Source organism: Procambarus clarkii, chromosome 6, assembly GCF_040958095.1.
Source record: "Procambarus clarkii isolate CNS0578487 chromosome 6, FALCON_Pclarkii_2.0, whole genome shotgun sequence".
NCBI lineage: Eukaryota > Metazoa > Arthropoda > Malacostraca > Decapoda > Cambaridae > Procambarus > Procambarus clarkii.
The window spans coordinates 50,627,118-50,643,358 of record NC_091155.1 but is presented as its reverse complement, the minus strand read 5'-3'; the positions used below and the strand labels follow the sequence as shown (position 1 = coordinate 50,643,358).

General features: G+C 39.8%; 2 long non-coding RNA genes across 2 annotated transcripts; one reads left to right on the top strand and one right to left on the bottom strand.

The window, feature by feature from the left end:
* The first annotated feature begins 4,195 nt into the window (after nucleotides 1-4,195).
* Nucleotides 4,196-14,034, top strand: LOC138355148 (uncharacterized). Its single transcript, XR_011223869.1, has 3 exons — nucleotides 4,196-4,396; nucleotides 5,217-5,358; nucleotides 13,658-14,034. It is a non-coding gene; the product is annotated as an uncharacterized lncRNA (long non-coding RNA).
* On the bottom strand, nucleotides 13,644-15,841 carry LOC138355145 (uncharacterized). The gene is made up of 2 exons (XR_011223868.1): nucleotides 15,669-15,841; nucleotides 13,644-15,309 (listed from the first exon to the last, which is right to left on the bottom strand). It is a non-coding gene; the product is annotated as an uncharacterized lncRNA (long non-coding RNA).
* Nucleotides 15,842-16,241: the final 400 nt, after the last annotated feature.

The window sequence follows — 16,241 nt, the reverse complement described above, 5'->3', positions numbered from 1 at the left end:
CCAATTGTTTTAGAGACTTTCTTAGTTATGTGTTGCATGTGGGTACTGAAGTTGAGTCTCTTGTCTAAGAATAGGCCAAGAAACTTTCCATCATTGTTATTGCTAATGTTTACATTGTCATCTGAAGCTGAATTGCATTTGTAGATTTGCTTCCTAATAAGATGTAGTAGGTCTTTTCTATGTTAAGTGTTAGTTTGTTGGTTGACATCCATAAGTGGACTTTTTTTAGTTCATTATTAACAACATTACAGTATTTAGTGTATGTGGGTTGGGGTTGGAGTAGATGAGTGTAGTATCATCAGCAAACAATATAGGTTTCAGAATGTTAAGAACATATACATCCTGCCTTCCCATCCCTAGCTACTGACCCATCACAATATACATCCTGCCTTCCCATCCCTAGCTACTGACCCATCACAATATACATGTAGAGTGTTTTCTGTAGGCAATTTTCTAATTATACAATCATATGTTGCCCTCAGCTCTCCTATTTCAAACATACTTTTTTTCTTTTGCAAGGGAGTAATTACTACATCTACATTACAATCCTCCCATGGTGGTGCGAATGAAGTGTGAGAAAAGAAGGTAGAGATTATTTTGCGCGATAGGCATTGTTGTTGCACATAAGAATTTCTATGGGTTATATATCCTTATTCAATATATATAAACTATAATGAAAAAATACAAAAATGGCCACCATATGTTATAGTCGCCAAACAGTTATTAGGTAAAATTGAAGGTTTCTCAATATATAATAAAACTCACCTTAGTTTTCAAGCTCTGAATAGTGCCAACATGAGCTTGAACATCTTCATCTTTGCTGAAGATACTATCAGAATAATAGGGGTTTCTGATACCTCTGCAATGATAATTCAGAAATAATTATTTATTGTCTGTAACCACTATAATATTAAACAATGGGTAATGGGGTATCAAAAAATGTTTTATATGAAGAATTCTGATGCACTGCTAAATTTTACATAAAACAAAAATTTACATGGTGTTAGATAAATAAAATGATGATGTGGATGCAATTGAAAGGCAAACTATAAAGACATACTCGGTTAAAAAATATGTCATATGACAATGTATATTTATATGTGCATACTTTATTTATAAGAACATTAATTTGAAGACAATATAATTCATTATAATATAGTGTGTGTAGAGATATATATATATATATATATGCATTTGATGGTTACAAGATATACATGGGTTGATACAAAAATAATAATGCAAAAAGGTGCTTAAAGGTTATGGATCTCTTGAAGAACACAACAATGGGAAACATTGATGAATGTCACAGACGGGTTCGATCATTGTTGCAAGTCAAACACTTCTTCGAATTCCTCTGAAGTTGGACTAGTGCCCAAGACGCAACAGGCATTTCCCCTCTGAATCGCAACACTGAGGCGCTGGAACAAGAAACTTTTTGCTCTCTGGTCTTTTGTAGCGCTGATCAATTTGTCCCCCAATTCCTTCAGGAACTTCAATGCACATTTTCCCCACGAACCGAGGGTCTCCGAGCCGATCGGAACAAAGCTGTAGCAGTGTGCTAGACCTCTGTATTTAATAATTTTCTGCGATTCCCTGAAAGAAGCAGCACCACCACTTTCACGTGTGCTGTAGTGGAGGTAGGTACTGGCCAGTGTGGCAGCGCACGTGTAGTCCCATACCACTTGCTTACCATCCTTCCAAGGTAGCAAGGTGACCCCATCAGGGCGCTTCTGAGGGTCGTTAGGTCTGGATAAGTGTGGTTCTCTTTGTGCCGGGCAGCGGGCTGTGGCGAGGCTCCTCTTGATGATGTCGTTGACTTCTTCATGTCTTGCAATTTTACCCTGTGATTTACGACATACCAGACCATGACGACCATATTGGTCTGCCATCGCAGTTCCGCAGATGCACCTATGTTCGGTGAGGATGGGGGCGGCAAGGCGAAGGGCAACTCCAATGCGGAGAGCGTCATGACTGAGGCGAGTTCCCAGGGCTGCATTGGGCACAGCAAATAAAAAATCCCCGGCATGGGGTGCTGTTACCGCTAGGAGGCGGGCTTTGTTTTCAGCATCAGCGTTGTCAATCATTGCTGTGACAGTCTTTTCCATTATGGGGCTATCCCAGTGGGCCTGCTTGTGGTCTTTTGGGACTTGTGGTCGGGGTTGAGGGTGTGCAATGGTGTCCCATTGTCTGGCTGCTTCGATGAACGTTTGATCATGAGTTCCCGCTGTCTCTCTCATACGCTCTGGTAGGATCTGCCCTACCAATTCGTTGGCTGCTGTACATGAGGATAAGAATGCTGGAAGTGCTACCTCAGTTGCCTTTCGTATGCCTATCCCTCCAAATCTCACTGGTAGTGTTGCTTGGTCCCACTGACTGTCATCTAAATCTAGGTTGAGCGCCTTCCTGAATATTGACCTGAGGAGCTCATCATATTGATTTAGAAGTGGGTTGCCAAAAGTTGGTGCACACCTTAAGAAGTATGTTAGCCTGGGCAGGGTAAGGCACTTTGTGAGAAGGTAGAGGGCATCGTGGGAGTCCAAGTCCCCAATTCTCTCTTCCATCCTCTTTAGGTCTCTAAACTTTTCGTCAAGGACTGCAGCAATGGCATTGTGGCCCAGAGGTGCTCCGAGTAGTGTGCTGTCGGTAGGTTTAACGACTGAGGCTTCTGGTAGAACTGATTTCACTGCTCTAATGATTACTTCACTAGATGCAATAATTTCGCACTTGGAGGGGCTAAGAACGAGACCCATGGACTCCCCCCGTGTCTTCACCAGCTGTAAGTCTTCTAGCAGGGAATCTTGTGTGCCTGCCAGAGTGCCATCATCCAGGAACCAGATGTTGAGCTCGCTGGACAGTCTGGTTGTAATTTCTCGAACCGCTATGCAAAAGAGGAACGGTGCAAGTGGGTCACCCTGTTGAATTCCCTCTGCTGAGGTGACTTCATGTTTGCCAAACAGGAGGGTTGAGTCTTTGCTGTAGCCTGCTGACACAAACGGGAGAATGCTTGGGCAATGTTCCTGGACTGCAGTGAGGATTGCTTCCCTTTTGACCGAGTTGAAAGCGTTTTTAAAATCTAATTTTACTACTGCCTGGTCTTCAGTAAGAGAGCTAATGTAGGCTCGTGCAGCATGAGCCGCTGCTTCACAGCCTTGGGGGACTCCAAACCCCAACTGGTTGGGTTGCAGCATGGTGGCTGCTTCCGTTCGGATACTTCTGACAGCAGCCCTTGCAACTAGGCGGCGAAGGGTATTACCAACGGCAATGGGTCTGATTCCTCCCCCCTTCTTTTTGAGGGCACATAGGGATGCACCAAAGAAGAATGGTTTGATTTCATCAGGGATTAACCCGGCGAGGCAGTTGTTGACAAACGTTGTGATTTCTGTCAGGAGCGCTTCTGCAGCTGGGCCAAGAACAGGATTCACCATTTCCTTCACATGTTGAGGTCTTACCCCTGTGTAGCCTCCTGAGGAGCCCGGGGGAAATGAAACGATAGCTTTATAAACCTCTGACTCCCGGAGGACGAGAGGTTCCTGATTAGGGGCGAGCCTGACCTGTGGGGGAGGTCCACCTACGGCCCTGACGGGGTGTTTTTCTCTCAGTGCTTGGGCTGTGGTTTCATCCCTGGGCAAAATTTTGTCCTCACTTGTGATTAACCTGAGTGCCCCGACTGTATTGCCCTCTTCAATTTTCTTGCTGACTTGGGTACCTAATTTTCTGTTGTCGCTGATTGTCGTACTTGGTCTGCCTCGGCGGTGTTTGGTGTGTTTGGGGAGGCGGACTAGGTTATATATATATATATATATATATATATATATATATATATATATATATATATATATATATATATATATATATATATATATATAATATATATATATAATTTTTTTTTTCTTCCAATAATATAGTATTTGCTTGAAATTAACAGCCTGGTCAATCAGGCTCTTGGATGCAACTCCTCCCAGTTTTGTTATACGAGTTACAGCCTGGTTAATCACATCCAAAATTAAAGTTATTTCCAGATGCAGTCCTAAAATTTTTAACATTGCTCTCACTAGTGTTAATGTAGATTATTTCATAATTTAAATAATATATTTAATTACTGTAGTACATTTTAACAACAATTTAACTTATAATTTTTGCAGCATAGGTGATTTGAATATAAGTATTTTATTAGAAATTATTTCCTTCAGGTCTTCAGGGAAAATTCTTGAGGAGATGCACAAACTGCAAACAATGTGTGCATGTCCGAAGCAATGTTTGCAAGTTCTGCCAGTGTGACTTCCGAAACAGTAGAGAATTAATGAAGAAAGAAGAGGAAGCCCGTTTTCTACTTAAAGGCAAGAGGGCTTTAGAACGAAATACAGCAAGCCGGGTTCTACGAAGGATTGAAAATCAGGTATTGAAGTTTGTCTACATCTGTTGTATTCATTTGTATTCTTCTTATGCTGAACTTGCTTGATAAGGTATAGAATCAACATGAATAATACTGTACAGTACTTACATACTATTTGTTTATTTATTTATATACAAGATAGCACACTAGGGATTATGAGAGTACATAGCATTGATGTTTTTACATTCTTGTAAAGCCACTAGCACACATAGTGTTTTGGGCAGGTCCTTAATCTAACAGATAATTTTAAATAGGCAATTTAAAGCAAAATTGGAAAAAAATTGGCTGGTACATTGTAAGAAAGTATCACAAAGATTACTATGTACATTAAAGTAAAATTTGAGGGTTATCAACATATAAATTGTAGCATAATTTGAGGAATATTTCAAGGTATAATATAGTAAGATATGCATTCAATATAACAATCATGATATAAGGTGATAGCAATGATTACAATGGAAAAGTTGTATGGTTTAGGCACATATATTCTGGCATTGGATTTCATAAGATACAGTGTGAGTTTAATGCACTAGTTAGGAAACTATCAAGATAAAATTAGGTACTTTTTGGTTTTATTTTTTAAAATGGCAGAAGTCGGACAGTTTTTAAATTTGTTAGCGAGTGAGTTCCATAGACAAGGTCCCTTTATTTGCATAGAGTATTTACACAGAATAACTTTGACTCTGGGGATATCAAAGATATTTATTTCTGGTATTGTGATTCTATTATGGGTTCTATTGCACATGCCCAGCTATGCTTCAAACATTTATTTTGTTGCATTTTCCCAGATGATGTTATTGTATAAATATTATTTGCTTTTTAGCTAACATATCTGCGTGGCTGTGGGTATGAATCAATCGTTATCTATTACAAGAAAGGACCAGCACGGGTGACACATGGTATCCTACCAAAAAACGTAATACAAGAAGAGGACAAGAAGATCTTCACCACTAACTTCTTTTTGTGTAAGTAGTTCACATAATATATAAATATATCACCACCTATTATTTTCTCTCATATATATATATACATATATATATATATATATATATATATATATATATATATATATATATATATATGTCGTACCTAATAGCCAGAACGCACTTCTCAGCCTACTATTCAAGGCCCGATTTGCCTAATAAGCCAAGTTTTCATGAATTAATGTTTTTTCGTCTACCTAACCTACCTAACCTAACCTAACCTAGCTTTTTTTGGCTACCTAACCTAACCTTACCTATAAATATAGGTTAGGTTAGGTTAGGTAGGGTTGGTTAGGTTCGGTCATATATCTACGTTAATTTTAACTCAAATAAAAAAAAATTGACCTCATACATAGAGAAAAGGGTTGCTTTATCATTTCATAAGAAAAAAATTATAGTAAATATATTAATTCAGGAAAACTTGGCTTATTAGGCAAATCGGGCCTTGAATAGTAGGCTGAGAAGTGAGTTCTGGCTACTAGGTACGACATATATATATATATATATATATATATATATATATATATATATATATATATATATATATATATATATATATATATATATATATATATATTGTGACGGTAACGCGTTGGTGTTCGGCTGTTCAAAGCTAGGGGTATGGCCTCGTCACATAGTATTAAAAAAAAAATAGAAAATCTGGAACTTCGTCTGTGGTAAGGTAAGGAGAAAGACACACAAAACACAAGTAAATTTTAACAATGGAATTTTAATTACGTTAGATAAACAAAACATGAATAAAATGGACATACAAATTCGTATAATAAAATCAATCAATCAAAATAATAAGAATAATTAAATGACACAATGAAAAGTTACGTTAAGACAAGTGAGCAAAATAACAAGAAGTGCAATATACAAAAAATGAAAGATGCGGGAATATTGGCTTTAAGCTATCACCTCTCTCAGTACACGTACGCCAAAGCTTACGTCTACCAGGAAGAAGTGTTAACCGTATGAAAGCACTGAATATTCTGAGGACTGAGGTCGTGGCGGCCCCAGACATCAAGTAGTATGGTGGGCGGAGTGCAGTTGCAGCCAGACCGGCGACCAATCAGCGAGGAGCCGGCAACAAGACAGGTAGTTTGGCGGTTTGAGGAGAAGCAGGTGTTCCTGGCTGCATACGTTTTGCGCTCTGGCAAACCTTGCTGGTGTTGTTGTCGTTGTTGGACATTTCTTCCATAGTAGTTTTATATAGATGTAACGACGTATTTTTGGAGGGAAGAGCAGGCTCAATCTCTTGAAGGAGATTATCGTCACAACTCTCCCCCGAAGCCTGCGGTTCTGGAAGAAGTACGTCGTTATGTAGTGGAGTAATGGATGGAGTCACTTCTACTTCATAAACTCTGGAGAGATCATTGGCTAAGATGTTGTCGGAATCTTGGTATAGCATGTCTCCAGGTTGAATTTCTGCAGTTAGCAAGCCCATAGTAGAAGACGTTGAGAGGGGAAGTGGGCGTGCTGCAGGAGGTGTAGGGTGGTGTGGTCCGTGTTGATGGTGGACCGAGCACTTTTCAGGTGTGGAGTGAAGTGGTGGAGCTTCAGGATGATGAAGAGTAGCTCCTTGCCAATTGTTCCGTAGTTCCTTGTAGCAGTAGTCGCTGACAGGTGTATTCTCCTCGCCTCGTTGCTGCATCGCGACACCACCAACGTCGGTACCACTGGCGTCGACATGGAGGATGAAGGGCTTATCTGACGAGGTGAGAGTGGAATTAGAATAGGGCAAAGGAGCACGATTATTATCCTGAAAGCATTTGGGAAGATCATTAAGGATTTCGGAATTAGAAAGCGCTGACTCCTTGTCAGTGCTTTCGGGAGGAGAAGCTGGGAAGGTCTCACTGTGGATGTAGGGTTCTGTGAAGGTAGAACAGTTAATCAGGACAGTGGGAGGAGTACCATTATATTGCTTCAGGAGGTTGACGTGGCACAGCTGGGTCTTCGTCGCCTATCTGGAGTCTCTATGACGTAGTTGTTGTTGCTTCTGCACTCTTTGACGTGGTAGGGTCCTGAAAATTTGTTTTGTAAAGGTGAACCTGGGATAGGGAAGTATGCTAGAATGAAGTCTCCTGGCTTAAATTTTTACTTTGCTGGTCTGGTCGTAATGAGTCTTCATTCTCTCCTGGGCTTTCAATAGATTATCATGGGCAAAACGGTGGACTCTCTCTAGAATGTGTTGAAGGTTTTGAAGAAACTGGGGCACATTCTGATGCTCACTGAAGGTGGCATCTCGGAGAGAGTCTTTGAAAGCCTTAAGGGGAGTACGGCACTTACGGCCGTAGAGCATCTCATAAGGAGATACTCCTAAGGACTCATTGGGGAGACTTCTGTAAATACACATTATAAGGTCAATCTGCTTATCCCAATCCTTAGAGGTTTCACTACAAAACTTTTTCAAGAGTGCTTTGATAGTCTGATGACTACGTTCAAGAGAACCCTGTGAAGCAGGATGATAGGGGCTGGACAATACCTGTTTGATGTTGAACTCCTCCAGTGTCCTTTTGAAGAGATCACTGGTGAAGTTGGTACCACAGTCGCTCTGAATCTCCCTGGGAAATCCGTATTGAGTGAAGATCTTCAATAGATGTTTTACAACCGTAGCAGCCGTGATGTTCTTCACTGGAACTGCTATGGGAAATCTGGTGGTAGGACACAGGATGGTTAGGATGTAGGCGTTACCTGAACTGGTCCGAGGTAAAGGACCAACACAGTCTATTATGAGTCTGTGGAAAGGTTCTGCAGGCACCTGTATGGGAATCAGTGGCGCTCTGGGAATGGAGATGTTCGGTTTGCCTGCCATCTGACATGTATGACACTGTTTTACGTACTGTTTGACGTTATTTACCATACCTGGCCAGTAGTAGTCTTGACGAATTCCATGGTAAGTCTTGTTGAAGCCGTAGTGGGAGAGTGCTCCGTGGGCCAGGTGTAGAATAGTGGGCCGCAGGTTGGTAGGAATCACAAGTTGTTCGATGTTGGCCCAATCGTCCTCCTCCTTCAGTTTACTGGGTCTATATCTGCGGTAGAGCAAGTCGTTCTCAAGGAAGAACCCAGGAATACTGTCGGGTTGAGTCTCAGCCTGGAAAAACAATGGTGTTAAAGTAAGATCTTCCCTCTGCAACTTACGGAACTCCAACTTGGTCAGATGCGGGGGTAGTTTCTGAGGGTCTTGAGGGACAGCGGTAGCAGTAGAGTCAGCTGGCTGTGGACGTGCGGCTTGTGCACGGGTGGTCACGAGAACCGGAGGAGAAACTTCATCACTCTCTTGAACCTCTGCTGGAACATACTCTAGAATAGGGTTACTAGGCACAGAGTTACACACCTGGGGTTTGTCCATGACGATCAGGTTGGTCGGTTGCAGGTCTTCTGCCAAGTCGTTGCCTAGGAGAAGTTGCACTCCAGGCATGGGAAAAGGCTTTTCCCTGACGGCGACTTGGACTTCTCCGTTCACGTAGGGACAATCCAGGTGGACTCTGGCGAGAGGGTATGGAGTGGTAGCAGTGAGGTCAGTGATGAAGACAGTTTCTCCGGTGTAGACGATGTTGGGCACAGCCGACTTCAAGATGATCGATTGAAGAGCCGCTGTGTCCCTCAAGATCTTCAATTTGAAACGTCCCTCCGGATTTGAACCGTTGGCAGAGACAGTTCCAGTATACAGGTGGTTACTGAAAAGAGAAAGATCATTAACTTTAACACCAACATTCATCACAGGCTTACCGGACTTAGGAGGAGTTGGTTTGGGTTTTTGTGGGTCAGTGGTTCCCTTGTATTGAGACTTACCACACTTGTCTATGGTATGTCCATAGAGTCTACAATACTTGCAGTACAGTTGCGAACCAGCTTGATTGGGGCTCACTTTCTCGTAACTGTACCACGACTTCTTACTGGAGGATGGTTCGGGTGTCAGCCGGTGGATGAGGCTGTAAGTGTCAGCCGACTTAGCACACTTCAGGTAGTCGGTTTCTTCTTTATCTGCTAAGTAGAGACGGACAGGAGGCGGCACACGTCTCAAGAATTCTTCAACAAGCATCAGGTTGACGAGTTCTGTAAAAGTAGAGACATGTGCTGCTTCCAGCCATTTCATGAAATACCTCCGTTTCGTGTTAGCAAACTCGAGGAAGGTAGTGGTACTTGCCTTCAGGTGGTCACGGAATTTCCTTCTATAATTTTCGGTGGAAAGGAGATAGGCGTCCAACACTGCTTGTTTCAGAGTCTGGTAGTCATTCTCAGACGCCAGAGTACTGAGGGTGACTGCAGCTCTACCTGTAAGATGGACTCTGAGAAGTGTGGCCCATTGGTCGACAGGCCAACTGAGTTGATTAGCAAGGGTTTCAAAGGTGGTAAAGAACACATCAACTTCTTCTACAAAGGATGGCATTAACTTACTTGCATGTGATATATTAAAACTGACGGGAAGATTGGCAGTAGCTTGCTGGCGTTGAGTGAAGTGTGAAGTTTCCAAGGCGATTTCGCGTTGACGACACTCTAGAGCCAGAGTCGCTTGTTGCTTGTCATGCTCGCGTTGCATCTCCAACTCGCGTTGTTTTGTTTCAAGCTGTATTCTCTCACGTTCATGGAGCAAGGCGACCTCACGTTTGTGGAGGGCGAGTCCACGTTCGTGTTCTTCTCTCCTCAAGGCAGCTTCGCGTTCTCTGAGGGTGATTTCTCGTTCTTGTTCTTCCCTTCGTATGACAGCTGCTTCTCTTTGCTGCTCACGTTCAATCTTGGCCAGCTCTAGTTTAAGTTTCATCGTTGCCAAGTCAGTTTTATCTGCAATATAGTAAGTTTCATGAGTTTCAGAGTCTATCTTACCTTGCTCTAAATAGTAATCCAGCAACAGGTTGTGTAGGTCATTTTTGTTGGCTTGGTAGGGAACTTCTAGTTGATACTCATGTGCAAGAGTTTGTAATTCAGTCCTCTTGGCACGACTTAAAGTCCCTATTTCACCTGCTGGATTTGCACGGAAAGCTTGAAGACGAAACATGGTGAAATTAGCAAATAAATGTAACACGAATATTCAATAGTGAATGTCAGAAACAGGACAACGTGGCAACTGATACCTATCCTGTGGGATCTTTAACAATTAAAGTTAAGTAAAAGATGTTAAATGATTAATTTAAATCAAGGGCGCAGGAAATCTTGTACCCGGTACTCATGTAAGAGGATAAGGGCAAGAAAATCCTACTAACAAATGAAACAGAGTTTCGAAAACAAATGAAACAGTAAATTGCCTCAAAAGTAAAATTGGTAGTCCAAGGATGTAGGCATACCTTGCCAAGTCTCTATAGGACATAAAGCAAGTATTTCCTACTGAATTTAATATGATACTTACAGAATTAGCGAACTTTTGTGCTCTGAAAAAGTAAGCTAATTCCCTACCGTTGTATGTATCATCATCTCTGACTGACGTGTAGGGGTGCGAGGTGTCAACTGGTGACGAGAACTGCTGCTGAGGTCCCAATTCAGCAACTAAAGTTCGAGCTAGAGGAACTATGGCCCTCTTTGTCCTCCTACAGTCAGATTGCAGAAGATTGGGTACTCTTGACCCGGGGCAGACCACAGTACCAGGGTACCAATATGATGATCTGTCAAAAATGAGAAATATCCAAGGGACAAAGATGGTAAACACGAGTAATAACACGGAGGGAGAGATGACCAATTAAGAGTATGACTGCGGCCTACAGTCACCACGTAATCCAAAGTTGTCTCACCTTCACTATATGTTACTCTCGTAATGCACAATACACCGCACCATATAAAAATGAAATTGAATATGAAAAATAGTAAAAGCTACGTTAACAAAGTTAAATACGCTTACCATAAATTACCACTTGGCACCAGTACCTGAGTGAAGCTCCTAGGACAGGCCCCCATATAATATGTGACGGTAACGCGTTGGTGTTCGGCTGTTCAAAGCTAGGGGTATGGCCTCGTCACATAGTATTAAAAAAAAAATAGAAAATCTGGAACTTCGTCTGTGGTAAGGTAAGGAGAAGACACACAAAACACAAGTAAATTTTAACAATGGAATTTTAATTACGTTAGATAAACAAAACATGAATAAAATGGACATACAAATTCGTATAATAAAATCAATCAATCAAAATAATAAGAATAATTAAATGACACAATGAAAAGTTACGTTAAGACAAGTGAGCAAAATAACAAGAAGTGCAATATACAAAAAATGAGAGATGCGGGAATATTGGCTTTAAGCTATCACCTCTCTCAGTACACGTACGCCAAAGCTTACGTCTACCAGGAAGAAGTGTTAACCGTATGAAAGCACTGAATATTCTGAGGACTGAGGTCGTGGCGGCCCCAGACATCAAGTAGTATGGTGGGCGGAGTGCAGTTGCAGCCAGACCGGCGACCAATCAGCGAGGAGCCGGCAACAAGACAGGTAGTTTGGCGGTTTGAGGAGAAGCAGGTGTTCCTGGCTGCATACGTTTTGCGCTCTGGCAAACCTTGCTGGTGTTGTTGTCGTTGTTGGACATTTCTTCCATAGTAGTTTTATATAGATGTAACGACGTATTTTTGGAGGGAAGAGCAGGCTCAATCTCTTGAAGGAGATTATCGTCACAATATATATATATATATATATATATATATATATATATATATATATATATATATATATATAATTTCAATTCAATCATCTTATCTATCCATATCTCAACTATGGTATTTGTGCTTGGGGCTCTACTACCCAAAATCACTTACGTCCTCTAATTACTCAACACAAAGCTGCTATTAGGACAATATCCAATTCTGGCCCCAGACATCACTCGGTACCCCTATTCAAATCCCTGAATATGTTAGACATTAAGTCACTGCACATTCTCTCATGTGTACTATACATATACAAAACGCTAAATTGTAATGCCAATCCTGATCTCAAAAGCTTCATAGAAGGTTGTAACAGAACCCATGAGCACCACACCAGAAATAAATACAGTTTTGATATTCCTAGAGTACGACTTAATCAAACCAGAAATGCTCTACAAATCAAGGGGCCCAGGATGTGGAATGACCTTCCCAACCATGTTAAAGACAGTACCTCTCTCAACCAGTTTAAGTTAAAAACGAAGCTATACCTAATAAATTCCCTGTAACCTACCTTACCTCTCTAATGTCAACCCATGTATGTTTTTTGTTTTTTTTTTTTGTTTTACAAATCAACGCTGTTTTAATGTAATTTTCTGTAATAATTTGTAATTGTATTTGTGCTGTTTTTTCAACAATGTTCCCCCCTCTTTTACCTCTATTTTTATTTGTACTCAACGCATTTTTTTCTTTTTACCCATTAGTTTTAAGCTTTAGTCAGTAGTGTTTTTTCCTGCCCGAAACGCTTTGCGTAATAGTGGCTTTAGGCATTGTATGTACTAGCTCCTATCTATAAAGCCAACAAACTTTGTAAAATCTCTTTATGTATGTACCTTTGCCTAAATAAAAATTATTATTATTATTATTATTATTATTATTATTATCTCTGTCGTTGATGTATATGGCAAAAAGTGTGTGGCCCAAAACAGCACTATGTCTTAACGTAATGGGTCCAAGGGCCCATAAGGTCTCAACAGCATTAATGGCCCTTTAGCAAACCAGTGTGCTGGGGCCCCTATGACACCCATGACGTCTTTGTATCATTTCAAGTTTGTACATGTACTTCTTAAGATATGGGCACCATACAACTGCTGCATATTCTAGCTTTTGTCTAAAAAAATCATGAACAATTTATTTATTATTTATCCATGAATGCCAGAACTAAACCCTGTGGTACTCCACTCGTCACATTTCTCCAGTCCAATACATTGCCTCTGATTACTGCCCTCATTTTTCTATCAGTTTGAAATTTTTTAATCCATGTTAGAAGCTTACCTGTCACCCCTCCAATATGTTCCAGTTTCCAGAACAAACTCTTATGTGGAATTCTGTTGAATGCCTTTTTTAGGTCCAGATAGATGCAGTCAACCCAACCATCTCTTTCCTGTAAAATTTCTGCGGCTCGATCATAGTAACTGATTAAATTGGTTACACAGGATCTTCCATTTCGAAAACCATGTTGACGGTCTGATATTATAAAGCTTTTCTCCCGGTGTTCTACCAGTTTAGTTTTACTTGTCTTTTTTTCCAATATTTTTACTGTTACACTTGGCCAATTGCTTTGTTCTTACTTAGCTCCTTGAGCAATTTTTTAACTGTGTATGTACATGCAGTATTTTTATAAATGTTTATTTTTTTTCCACCACGCACAAGGAAGCTTGATGCAGATAAACTTACATTAGGATCAGAAGGTGATAGCGATAATGCCCTGGAAAAAAATCATGACGAGCTACAAGTGCAGCAGGTGCAAGAAGTGCATCAAGTCCAAAAAGTACCGCAGGTGCAAGAAATGCAACAAGTACAAAAAGTTCCGCAGGTGGAACATTTACAAAAAGTTCCGCAGGTGCAACAAGGGCTACCATTAGCACTCATTCAGAAACAGCAAGAAGTACATGTAGTAAAATTTGAACCACAGGGAACTACACCATAATAGTGGCTTTAGGCATTGTATGTACTAGTTCTATCTATATATCGATCCATTAATGTAACATTACTTGTATGTATGTACCTTACCTGAATAAACATATTTATTTATTTATTTATTTATTTATTTATTTATTTATACAAGTTTAACTCTGGGGATATCAAAGAGATATTTATTTCTGGTGTGGTGATAATGGGTCCTATTACATCTGTCCAGGAAGAGTTTCAGAGCAGGATTTGCATTTAAGAACAGGGTTTTGTAAATGTAGTTGACACAAGAGAATTTATGGAGTGAGATTATGTTTAGCATGTTTAGGGAGTTAAACAAGGGGGCTGAGTGTTGTCTGAAAGCAGAATTTGATATTATTCTGATAGCAGATTTTTGCTGGGTGATGATGGACTTGAGGTGGTTTGCAGTGGTTGAACCCCATGCACAGATACCATAGTTGAGATAGGGATAGATTAGTGTATAATATAGAGAGATGAGAGCAGGGTTAGGTACATAATATCTGATTTTGGAGAGTATACCAATTGTTTTAGAGACTTTCTTAGTTATGTGTTGCATGTGGGTACTGAAGTTGAGTCTCTTGTCTAAGAATAGGCCAAGAAACTTTCCATCATTGTTATTGCTAATGTTTACATTGTCATCTGAAGCTGAATTGCATTTGTAGATTTGCTTCCTAATAAGATGTAGTAGGTCTTTTCTATGTTAAGTGTTAGTTTGTTGGTTGACATCCATAAGTGGACTTTTTTTAGTTCATTATTAACAACATTACAGTATTTAGTGTATGTGGGTTGGGGTTGGAGTAGATGAGTGTAGTATCATCAGCAAACAATATAGGTTTCAGAATGTTAAGAACATATACATCCTGCCTTCCCATCCCTAGCTACTGACCCATCACAATATACATCCTGCCTTCCCATCCCTAGCTACTGACCCATCACAATATACATGTAGAGTGTTTTCTGTAGGCAATTTTCTAATTATACAATCATATGTTGCCCTCAGCTCTCCTATTTCAAACATACTTTTTTTCTTTTGCAAGGGAGTAATTACTACATCTACATTACAATCCTCCCATGGTGGTGCGAATGAAGTGTGAGAAAAGAAGGTAGAGATTATTTTGCGCGATAGGCATTGTTGTTGCACATAAGAATTTCTATGGGTTATATATCCTTATTCAATATATATAAACTATAATGAAAAAATACAAAAATGGCCACCATATGTTATAGTCGCCAAACAGTTATTAGGTAAAATTGAAGGTTTCTCAATATATAATAAAACTCACCTTAGTTTTCAAGCTCTGAATAGTGCCAACATGAGCTTGAACATCTTCATCTTTGCTGAAGATACTATCAGAATAATAGGGGTTTCTGATACCTCTGCAATGATAATTCAGAAATAATTATTTATTGTCTGTAACCACTATAATATTAAACAATGGGTAATGGGGTATCAAAAAATGTTTTATATGAAGAATTCTGATGCACTGCTAAATTTTACATAAAACAAAAATTTACATGGTGTTAGATAAATAAAATGATGATGTGGATGCAATTGAAAGGCAAACTATAAAGACATACTCGGTTAAAAAATATGTCATATGACAATGTATATTTATATGTGCATACTTTATTTATAAGAACATTAATTTGAAGACAATATAATTCATTATAATATAGTGTGTGTAGAGAACAAAAGAATACTATACATTAAGTATCTGTAAAGCACATTTTATTACCTCCCAACTTTGTTGTAGCGATACAGCTTCTTGTTGCCATCAATATGTACTGCTAAAGGCGTTTTATCACAAGCAGGACACTCATTGTCAGCTTCTCCTCTAATTTTTCTCAGCTCATATTGCTGGAATCGCCATTCGAAGAACACTCTCTTCGAAGTTATATAATTAATGGGTCCAATCTAGGAATAGAATTTTTTAGATGGTGACATTTAAAATGCATATTATGACATAAGATAAATAAACAAAAAAAGCATTCCATTTTGTGTTTGAACAAAATTAAAAACTAATTATTAATAAATGAAAATACATTACTACAAAATTTTGATAATTTTTGTATTGAAATATAAAACTGAAAATATTAAGAATAACGGTATCAAAACATATACGCCCACGAGAAGCACCAAAGGATTCCAGTGCAGTGACTAATGCCCGAAATGATGTTCCGGGACAATTTCTTTTTATATGGTGCCATGATTCAAGCAGACTGGTGCTGTATAATGTGCTGCTCTTTCCTAATGATGAATAGAAACCAGACTTGTGCATGGTCTTGCCTAGTTGTTGATGCTCATATCC